Source organism: Myotis myotis, unplaced genomic scaffold (genome assembly GCF_014108235.1).
Source record: "Myotis myotis isolate mMyoMyo1 unplaced genomic scaffold, mMyoMyo1.p scaffold_m19_p_10, whole genome shotgun sequence".
In the NCBI taxonomy this organism is placed as follows: domain Eukaryota; kingdom Metazoa; phylum Chordata; class Mammalia; order Chiroptera; family Vespertilionidae; genus Myotis; species Myotis myotis.
In genome coordinates, this window is record NW_023416314.1 from 23,277,267 (window position 1) to 23,288,418 (window position 11,152).

General features: G+C 49.9%; 1 long non-coding RNA gene across 5 annotated transcripts in view; it reads left to right on the plus strand.

Moving 5' to 3' along the window:
• LOC118664526 overlaps nucleotides 1-10,709 on the plus strand; it is a 57,322-nt gene extending 46,613 nt beyond the window's left edge. For all 5 annotated transcript variants that reach the window (XR_004970348.1, XR_004970349.1, XR_004970347.1 and 2 more), the window contains exon 3: nucleotides 9,956-10,709. This is a non-coding gene — a long non-coding RNA (uncharacterized LOC118664526). The remainder of the gene's footprint in view (nucleotides 1-9,955) is intronic.
• Nucleotides 10,710-11,152: the final 443 nt, after the last annotated feature.

Below are 11,152 nucleotides of genomic sequence, written 5' to 3' on the forward strand. Positions count from 1 at the left end.
GTGTGCGCATCTTCCTCCAGGGTCGCGTTTCACCCAGCGATTTGGGAGAAATAACCCTTATATTGAAACAGATGTGAGTGTTTGTTAGAGGGGAATCCGACAAAGCTTGGTGGCTAAGAGCAGGGCTCTGGAACCAGACTTCTGGGCTTGAATCTGTCCCACACTCACTTGCTTTGCGGTCCTCGTTTCTTGCCTTTTAAGCTGGGAGCCTGTGACGCAGGAGAGCCTGTGGCACGGGGACCATGTTGTCAGCATTCAGTGAGAGCCGCGCAGCCTCTGTCACCGTGCCAATCACACGGAAAGCAAACAAGGGCTAATGTTCTGTGCCATTGCTTGACGTTTTTAAGATAAAAGAGGAGGCAAAGGAAATTTTATTCTTGCAGTGAATCTGCTTCAGACCTGGCCTCCAGGGATGAGTGGTCACTCACTTCTGCCATATTTGAGATGGAAAAGTTAGCAAAGCATCACCTTAAGAAAACCAGCACATACAATTGCCTAGTATGCATGTTTTCACCAGATCGCCACCCAACCCTGTCTTGGTCTTGAGCTGTCACAGAGTTGAGCTGTTGTTAACAACGTGCTAAATTAATGACGCTTACTTTCAGTACCTGCTGTCTTAAATACCTAACTGAATAGCAGGTGAACTTGAAGGAACCTACAGGTTTGGATAAAAGGTTGCCATTTAAGGAATGCCAGTACTTAGAAAGGCTTGTGACTTCTCTGAGCGCGTTCACATACATTCTTTCCATTTCATCCTCATAACAGCCTGTTATTCATCAAGGTAGAGAAGATGTCAGGGTGGAAAGAATCTTCAGTAACTCTTGGGTCCACCTCTTCCCTCTGATTCCTGAATCCCTTTTACAGCATCCCATTAGTCTCTTGGTTTCTCCTAGAGATGGGAAGCTCCCTACCCAAAATGCAATCCAGTCTCGCTCCCTGTAACTTCTGCCCCCTTTGTTCACCTTGTCTTCTGAGCATACCTGATCTGAACACTTCTTCCGCATGTGATTAATGTTCCTTTTGGTATGCAGATCTTGTGACTGAGTGTTTCTACAGTTTTTTTTCTGGGAACATGACTTTACCATTTAGTAACCCTTCATGGGGGTAAGTCTTCTTAACCCATTATTTATCAACTGCAGGTCACAGCCCATCAACTGATTGTGAAATCTCTTTTAGTCGATTGCAACTGGCAATTTTTTTTCCTGGTGAAATAAAACAAAATAGGAAAGATGATCGGAGTGTTGCGCATCGTCAGCTTGCATGTTACCTTGGTAAAACATGGGTTTCGGTTCGTGTGGTGTGTGCTACTGTTAACTTTATCTGTGCATTATAACTATTTAAAAAGCCGCTGTTTTGGACCCTCTCACAGGAATTTCAAGTTGCTTCATTTCTGTTTAGTCGTCATCTTTGTCCTTTCCATGGTTGAACTTGCTTCAGGTCAACTAATTAAAATGAAGTTGCTGTGCTGGGGGTTGGATCACTATTCATTTAACTCTGAAACGCCTCTATGAAGAAGAGCAGTGGGCTGTTGGGGTTAAATAACAAGATCCATCAAAGGCCCTGCTCTGTCTGCCTCCCCACCGTTCTTCAGTGCGAGGAGCTGGTGGTTGAGCACCTCGGGAGCTCTGTGCAATTGCAGGGCAGGTCCCTGGAAAGCAGGGTTTCCTGGAGGTTGGAAGGGCCTCCTCTGCCCGGGTTCTTGAAAGGAGCGTGGAGTGGGGACCAGCCTGCACTCACACGGCTTCTTTGTTCTCCGAGACAAGCAGGAGAGGTGTCATCTCGTCACATCTTGGCCTGAGAAATGTGACAGTAACCAGAACTGAAAAGGGAGGGGCGGAAGGAGCAGAACTGAGAGCCCTGCAGAGTTTCAGATCCTGAAGTCCCTGTGTGTGTTGGGGATGGGAAGGTGGCTGTGGGGGGAGGGGATTCCTGGGACGGGACACTTAAGCTCTGGGGCCACATCGGGCCCCGGTGCAGGGCCAGTCCCAGCTGGTGCTTCTCTCCCCATCAGTTCCTTCTCCTGGTCCATTTTCCCTCCAATGCACACATTCTGTAACCGCCCAAACACACAAAACACTTGCCCTCATGTTCTGTGTCTGAGCCTATTTTTATAGTAGTGTGATGCATTACCCAATAATGTTTTGATCAGTGATGGACCACATGTACAACGGTGGTCCCATAGCTTATAATGGAGCTGAAAAATTTATGTTGCCTGGTGATGTCATAGCCTTTGTAATGTTGTGCAACGCATTGAAATTGCTTACAGTGTTCAGCGCAGTAACATGCTGCACAGGCTGGAGTCTAGGAGCAGTGGCTACACCATTGAGCCTAGGTGGGCAGTGGGCTACGCCATCTAGGTGTGTAAGTGCGCTGTATGGTGCTCACACAAGGACACATTTCTCAGAACTTATTCCCGTCATGAAGTGACGTGTGATTGTAATGGTGATGGTGATGGGTGATGATGGCAACTAGCACATAGTATTTCACGTGTACCAGGCGTTATTCTCATGTATCATTTCACTAGGTATGATTATTGTCCCCATTTCTCAGATGAGAAATCTGAGGCACAGAAAGATGAAGTGACTTGCCCAAGGTCACCGAGCTGATAGATGGCAGAACTGGGATTTCCGTGTAGACTCTCAACCTCCGAGTCCTATCTTGAGAGGAGTTGCCTGCTTGTGGTCTCCATTCTCTCTGCTCCTTCCCACTCTAAGACCTACTCACATCTTCCCCTCCCTCCTCTCCACCAAGCTGTTCTCTCAGGTTACCATCACCCGCACGTGGCCATGTCCAATGGGCAGCTCCTTCTTCCGTTCACATCTTTTTAGCCTCTTTTCCTGACTCCACTTCCCAAGATCTAAACGTTAGATTGCACCAGGGCTTTGGGCCCCGCCCCTTTCTCTGTCTGCATTCACTCACCGGCCTAGGCTTTCAGCATCGACAGCTCCTACGTTCCTGCCTGCAGCCCAGCCATCTCCCTGAACCAACTCAGTCTTCCAACTGCCTGCTCAGTGTTGGCTGCTCTGCTCAGGACGTCCAATAGGATCTCACACCTGACGTGTCCATGCTTCCCACCCCACCCCCTTGCACCTTCCCCGGCTCCCTGAATGGCACCTCCAGGCTTCCACACATAGAGCCTTTCAGCACACAGAGCCTTAGTCTGCCTTCCTTTTTCACACTCCAGTTCCAGCCTGCTGGTAACTCAGGCTGACTCTGCCTTCAGCGTGCACTCAGTCTCTGACCACGTTTCACCATACCTGCCCCTGCCCGACACAAGCTACCATATGTCACCTGAGTCATTCATTCATTAGCATCTTCACTGACTTCTGGCCTCAGCCTTGCCCCTCTGCCATGTATAGTCTTGACAATGTTCAGTTTTAGATACAAGCAGAGCCCTCTGGTGGCCACCATCTTGCCCTCCGCCTGCTCCCACTGTCTTCACTTCTAAAGGCTGCCCTCTGCCCTCTCCAGTGCTGCCTCTCAGATGTGCTGGGGCTGGAGTGGGGGCGCTGCCTTAGGGCCTTTGCACATGCCCCGCCCTCCTAGGAATCGGCACCTGTCGCTTCCTTCGAGTCTCTGGTGCAGTGTCACTTTCTCACGAAGCCTTCCTTGATTGATTGCTCTAAACTGACAGCCTCTGAAAGCGCCCCCCTTTACTTTCTCCGCAGCACACAGCGTCATCTGACACGTATTCTATTCATTGGTCAGCTGTCCGTCTTCCCCCATTCCCTGTAAACTGCACGAAGGCAACCTCTTGCCTGTCTTGTTCATAGCTGCATCCCCAGCATGTTCCCTGACATAGACGCTGAAAAAGTATTTGAAGGATAGGTGTTTGTACAGACAGAGGCTTCGAAGGTCTGAGAGGTTGAGTTACTTGCTCAGGGCCCAGATCCTAGAAGTGCCAGGACGGGGATTGGAGCCCCGACAGGAGCTTAATTGCTCTGTATTCTCCTTTTTCCTGTTAAATAAGGACAACAGCACATAACAAGCAGGGTTGCTGTGAAGATGAAACGAATGCACGGGAAGCACTTTATAAACCCCAGTGTGCCGAAGCAATGCGATCTAACTTATTGAGAACCTTAGCTTTTGATGTGTAATTAGCAACCTACCCAAAGGTTCTTTCATCTTCTCAGGTTTTTTACTTAGGAGTAGCTGGTTCTGCTGACACGACATTACCCATTTTCTTCTTCCTTCTGCCCGTGGTGAGAGAAGTAAGTGCACGTGTGTTGGTGTCCGTCGGCTTCTGTCTGTCTGTAGCTCTGATCCCCCCACTAGTTGTCAGTTCGTGAGCCCCCGCCCCCACCTCTGAGGCTGGTCAGCAGGGGGCGGCCCTGGAGCTGGCCTGCCTGTGGCTGTCACTGTTTGTTCATGTCTGTGTTCCTGGGGAAGGCGTTCATGTTATCAGCAGGTGCTTAGTAGGTATCCGGAGTCCCATCTTGCACAATTTTCCCGGCTGCCTGCCCGCCCCCTGCCCCCACTTTCTGCGGCAGACTGGAGTGAAGTGATCACAGGCCCATTATGGCCACATACCGGGGACATACAGGGAAGCCAGCACACTTGATGAACCGCAGAGCCGCTGCTCTCTCTCAAGCACACGATTTATGTTTCCCTGAACCCAGGGCAGCTTCCCAGGCTCCTCGCACGGAGCGTGGAGCAGTCCAGCCCTTCGAACGCTCACGCTCTGATGATGCAGATGCAGCTACGAGAAGAGAAGGGAGAGACCCTCCCACATAGACGTTCTTGTGTGGTGTTTATTCCTTTGAGTTCCTGATTTGAAAGTACGAGAAAAATGCCTGTTTTCTTGGAGCACCTTCAGCTGCCTTTTCTGAAGACAGGCGAGCTGTGGCAGTTAGGAGAGGATGGCAGGGAGAGTCCGTGGGCAGCCTCCGTCCTCCATCCCTGGGGGTGGTCTTCTGGGGGAGCTTCCACCTGCATCTGGTGTCTGTACTTGCTTCGATTGTGCGGGGAGGTGGGGGTGGGAACTGACACAGTCCACAGCCGCTTGACATTGTCACCAGGCCAGGCCACACTGTGCTCGGCGGGCACCCCTTCAACAGCCTGTGACCTCCTGGGGCCTTTCAAGTAGCCTGGCCCACCTGGCAAGTCAAGCAGGATGTGGAGCATCTCTAAATCCAGGGCTACAGTGCCCTGGCCAGGTGGCTCAGTTGGTTGGGCATCCTCCCATGCATTAGGAGGTTGCCAGTTCGATTCTCGGTCAGGGGCACATGCCTGGGTTGCAGGCTCAATCTCTAGTAGGGGACCTGCAGAAGGCAGACGATAGATGTTTCTATCTCTTCTCCTCCCTTTCTCTAAAAAAAAAATTAGTAAACTATTCTTTAAAAAAATAAAATAAAAAATAAAAATAAATAATAAACCCAGGGCTGATGCACAGCCTGGGGCGGGCATGCAAGAAAACCTTCCAGGAATCCGGGCAGGGGTGTGGGTGTAAGGACCAGGCTTTGCATGCTGCTAAGGGAGACCAGCTCAGGAGGGCCTGGGCTCCCTCTCACACACTTTTCCTGTGTCTGTAGCTTCCAGAGCTGATGGGCTAGACAGGTATGGACTCTTAATTCTTAGTCCCGTCATTTCCAGTGTTCCTGGCCACCTGGAGGCAGCTGTGTGGTGTGGGAGGAGGAGTTTCTGAACTAGATTTAAATCCCAGCTGCACTGCTGACTGCCAGCTGGGGCCTTCTCTGAGCCTCAGTCCCCTGGTCTGCAAAATGGGATGAAGGCCACGGTCAAGTTTGCGTGTTTGTAAGGGCTTTGGGGCGGTAGCCTGACAGGTAGTGAGTGAGCCATCGGGAAGTGATAGCTGCTGTTCTTAGTTGTGGGGTGACTGGGAGGTACAGTGGGGTCACACAAAGAGGAATGCTGGGCTTTGGCATTTGGTCTGAGTTCAAATCCTCATCTGTTCATTCGTTAAATACTAGATGAGTGCTTATTATGACTTTACACTGGGGTTGAAACTGTGCTGCTTTCCTACTAGTCTTTGATCACAGGCAAGTCACCATACTTTTCTGAATCTTAGTTTCTTCATGTAAAATGTGGGTAAAAATAACGATCTTGCAAAACTGTTATTCCTTCTGTGTTTAGAGTGAAGTGAGCATACGTGGTAGCTAGCTACTTTGTAGTTTTTTACTATAACTTTTTCTACTCTGCTATAGAATTTCTACTATAACTCTACAGTTTGTAGGTAAGATAACTTGCCTTTAATTTAAAAAGATATATGCAGCGTTACTAGTAACAGGCAAGATATGGAAACAACCTAAGTGCCTATCAGTAGATGAATGGATGAAGAAACATGGTACGTATATACAACGGGATATTACTCAGCAATAAAAAAATGAAATCTTACCATTTGCAACAACGTGGATGGACCTAAAGGGTATCATGCTAAGTGAAATGAGTCAGAGAGAGACAAATACCATGTGATCTCACTTATATGTGGAATCTAAATAAATTTAAAAAATAAATAAACAAAACAGGAACAGACCCATAGATACGGAGAACAAGTTGACAGATACCAAAGGGAGGGGGGGAGAGGAATGGGAATTTTAAAAATTAGGATCAACTAGCAATTCCTCTTTTGGGTACATACCCAAAAGAAGTGAAAACAGGGTCTTCATGAGACATATGCCCATTTAAAAAAGGGGGTGGAACAGGTTTTGGAATGAGATTTTCATCTTAGTTCCATTATGTGCTAACCTGGTGACTTCAGAAGTTACCTAGACTTTAGTGTGCCTCAGTTTCCCTATGCACAAAGTGGGGGGGAGGGGTTGGGGGAGGGGAACACAGTAAAACCAAAACAGGTGAAATTAATTTAACAATATGTTTTATCTCACCCACTATATACCCAAAATAATTATTTCAACATGTAATCAGTATAAAAAATATAACGAGATATTTTACATTCTTTTTCTTTTTGTACTGTCTTCACACTGCAAAACAGCTTAGTTTGGACCGTGGCCACAATATAAATGCCACCTGTGGCTTGTGGCTGGTGGCTGCTGGGCAGTGCTGGGTGAGCAGGTCTGGGATATGGGAGCTGGATGGGATGTGCAGTCCTGGACCTTTCCTCGATAGCTGGAACCCAGCTTCTTCTCCCATCGGACCCGTGAACAAACCTGCCCCGGGAAAGGAGGAAACACGGGGAGATTTCATTATCTGTGGGTCATGTGATGCTTCTCCACTGGACACATCTTCCTGGATAGCAAGTTACTATGTGCCACTTACTTAGTTATTTTAAAAAATCAGAATTTTAAAAAATTACCATGGACATACAATATTGTATTAGTTTTAGGTTCACAGCAGAGTGGTTAGGCATTTATATAACTTACGCAGTGATCCCTCTGATAAGCCTGGTTCCCATCGGCACTATCCGTGTGCCATTTATGGAGCACCTGGTGTGGCCTGGTCCACAGAGGTTACTAGATGCTTCAGATCATACGTGTTTTATAATTTTTTCAGTTACTCCACAAGCTGGTTTTCTCACTCCATTCTGCAGAGGAGGAAAGTCAGGACATGAGAGATTAAGTGCCTTATCCAAGGTCATACAGCTAGACCCAGCAGAGCTGAGGCGCAACCCTGATTTCAGACCCTGTTCTTACCTCTGCGCCTGCTGTTTCCCTAGTAGGACCCATCCCATTATAGTCTCTAAATTTGAGAAAAATACACATAAAGAATTTAATGTGTGTGTGTGTGTATACACACACATATACATATATATATCAGCATTTATACATACACATACACATATATAGAAAAAAAGACTGGAAAGCTATAATCGGAGAAAAATTATGACTTTAACAATAGTTCCATCAGAAAGGATGTGTTCCCCCACTTTCTCTCTGCCTCCCTGCCCCCACATACTGGGGACCAGTTGGAATGTCTAGGGCTGACTAGTTGCCATGAGTGTTGATGGGGGAGGGGGCAGAACAGGTGGAGTTTCCTTAGAACTCAGCTGTCTGTGACATCTTCCATTTCCTTGGTTAGGGGACCCAGAGGCAGTGGGGTGACCAGATGGCGGCTGCGGTTGGGAAGCTGGGACTCATCTAGGGTTTTCTCCAACCTGCCTGGGCTGTTTGGTGGGAAAGAAGCCAGGCGGTGCTGTGTGAGCCTCATCCTTGCCTTCCTCTCTGCCGGGGACTGGTGAGCAATGACGTGGCCCCACAGTGGGTAAAGGGCTGGGAAGGTATGTGCAGCTGGCACAGAAGGATGGGACTATTTAGGCTTGGGGGTCAGGCAGATGTGTGTTTGACCTTTGACCTCGCCACTCCCTCATTTTGTGACAGTGGCAAGGCTATGGATTTCCCATTTGTAAAAGCGGATTCATCACTTTAGCCTGGGCTCTTTTCATTGGACGATACAGAGGTCCACTGGCGCCACAAGAAGGTATCGTGTGAGGCCTTTCCCAACTCTGTCTTCCTCCTCCCACAGTCAGTCAGATGTCAATGTCATCTTCCTCATCGGTGGGGCAGGCCCCCCGCTGCCCTTGGTAGTGCAAACTGGGCACACGGCATCCTGTTACAATAGCCTCGTTGTTAGAGGCGTGGTGGCAAAACTGCTCTTCTGCCTCTGAGAGCTCCTGACTCCGTGCTAGTCTCCCGGGAGAGCAGGACGGACATTTGTCTTCATTTTTCTGCCCCATATCCAACACCCACTCCTTCTTTGTGATTAGAAAACACTCCTCCTACGAAGGGGGTTGGAAGGCTGGGCTGGGGGCAGCTGGGCCTCGGCTCCGCTGGCCAGGTGCGCATGGGAGCTGGTGATGCTGCAGAATTCATCCTGGAGGCAGTGACAGCCGCTGCGTCGTTTCCAAGGGTAGAGGCAGTGGCCTCAGGGCCTGCGGCTCCAGTGTCCAGTGTCCAGGTGGTGCTACAACCTGTGGCATTCTCGAGGCCTATGGTGTGAGTTGTGCCACTCAGTACACACACACACACACACACACACACACACACACACACATAATTTATTTTTCCTCTAATTGATTTCACAGAGAAAAAGGGAGAGGGAGAGAAACATCAATGATGAGAGAATCATTTGATTGGCTGCCTTTTACATGCCCCCTACTGGGGATCGAGCCTGCAATCCAGGCATGTTCCCTGACAGGGAATCGAACCGTGACCTCCTGGTTCATAGGGTGATGTTCAACCACTGAGCCACATGGGCTGGGCGAGCACTCTGTTGCTTTTTAAAGCTAAGAGTCAGACTTGTATAGACCTGTTGCTCTGTAGTTATCCTGGGTTTTATTCCTCCCCAGTCCCCTGTCTGCACTGCTTCACCACCCAGGCACCCTCCCTGGGCCACAGAACTACGAGAACCCTGAGCTGAGAACCCTGGGTTAGGTGGGTGGCAGGACCACAGGCTTCGCCGTCTCCGTTCATTGGCTGACCCAGATTCCACTCTGGGAGGCTGGTGTGGGTGGTAAAGGAGCCAACAGAAGACGGGAGAAGCTGGTGCCCCCAAGCCCTCTTCAGGCCCAGGGAGGCTGCCCTGGCCTGAGATCAGGCACCGGGCAGGCGGTCAGCCATGGGCCTGAAGTCTGCAGGTTGCCTGCGGTTTGATCCTGGAGCTTGGCTGGGGAGACTGGAATCTAGCACAGCAGACTAAGCAGTTAGAGCCTCGGAAAGGAGAAGTGTGCCCCCCTCCGGGGAATGGAGGCAGTGAGGTGAGTGCTTTGGCAGCGATTGTGTTTCTGTGGAACTCGGGGGCCTTGCTCAGCCGCCAGCGGGGCTGAGAGGCGCTATCTCAGCACAGCTGTGACCCATTGATGGCGGTGTTACCCTGGTAGATCCAGCGCCCCGCCCGCCCACACTTAGGGGGGCTGAGGCTGACCTCTGCTGTTCTTAACTCCTTATAAGCTGCAGATATTTTCCCCAGCTTAGCGTTTGCCTTTAACTTGACGATTTCTCTTTCCTTTCGCTCCATTCGTTCTTGATCGTTGTCCTCTCTGCAGGAGGTTCTGTGCCTTGACCGGAGGAGTGTGGCCCTCTCTTCAAAACCCTCTCTGGACACGCCCGCCTAGCATCCCCTGGGAAAGATGCGGCAGCTCAAAGGGAAGCCCAAGAAGGAGACGTCCAAGGACAAGAAGGAGCGGAAGCAGGCCATGCAGGAGGCCCGGCAGCAGATCACCACGGTGGTGCTGCCCACGCTGGCCGTGGTCGTGCTCCTGATTGTGGTGTTCGTGTACGTGGCCACGCGCCCCACCATCACCGAGTGAGCCGGAGGCCGGGGAGAGCCGCGGAAACATGGCTGGCGTCAGCAGAGATTTTCCCGATGCCGAGCTCTGAGCAGGAGCACCTGTCTTCTCTGCTCTTTGACTTGATTAAAGTTTTTCCACTTTTCTTGGGAGGGAATAGGGAGCGTTTTATCAGTGAATGTGCCATACACCTTATGGTCCACTTCATGTGCCTTTCAGACTTCAAAGCGGTGTGTGTGTGTGTGTGTGTGTGTGTGTGGGTGTGTCTTTTTCTCTCCTAAAACCCATGTGGAGCTCCCCCTGGTGAGAGGAGGGGCGTCGGGATCATGAATGAGTTGGAATCAGTGCTCACCCCACCCCTATTGTTTCAAACATGACTCTTTTCCGACATGTGTCTGCAATTTCCAAAGGGACTGTATTTCTTCTCTGTGCTTAATGTGATTTTAAAGATGTCGACTCAAAAGTGAAATATTTATTTTTCGAATAAAGGAGATGATAGCCTTTAACCACTGGATGTGTATCTGGTTTTGCCAGAGGCGCTGTTTGTCCCCGGGGCTCCCACTCTGGGCCCCGTCCCCTGCACACCTCCTCTGAGGCTTTCTCCCCCACCCCACCCCCACTCCCTGCTGTGAATCACTTCCAGGAAAATTGTGCATTTTGACCACATCATTTTCAGACAGAGAATCTGGAGAGGGCAGCAAGGGTGTGTTAATTGGTCTGTCTCAGCAAAATAAGAGTTCTAATTGGAATGATGCTTTTCACAGCACACAGCAAACAGCGAGGAAGAGGTGCCTGGAGGGGAAGGTCAGGTTGGGTTCTGTTCTGGCTGAAAGGATGCAAATTGTTGGGTGGGCCACTGAGTGTCTGATGCAGCCTGGCCATGCTGGCAGGGGGGTCTGTGTTGTATCCTAAAGACATGGGTAGCTCTGTCCTGATTGCTGATGGAGCAGCCCC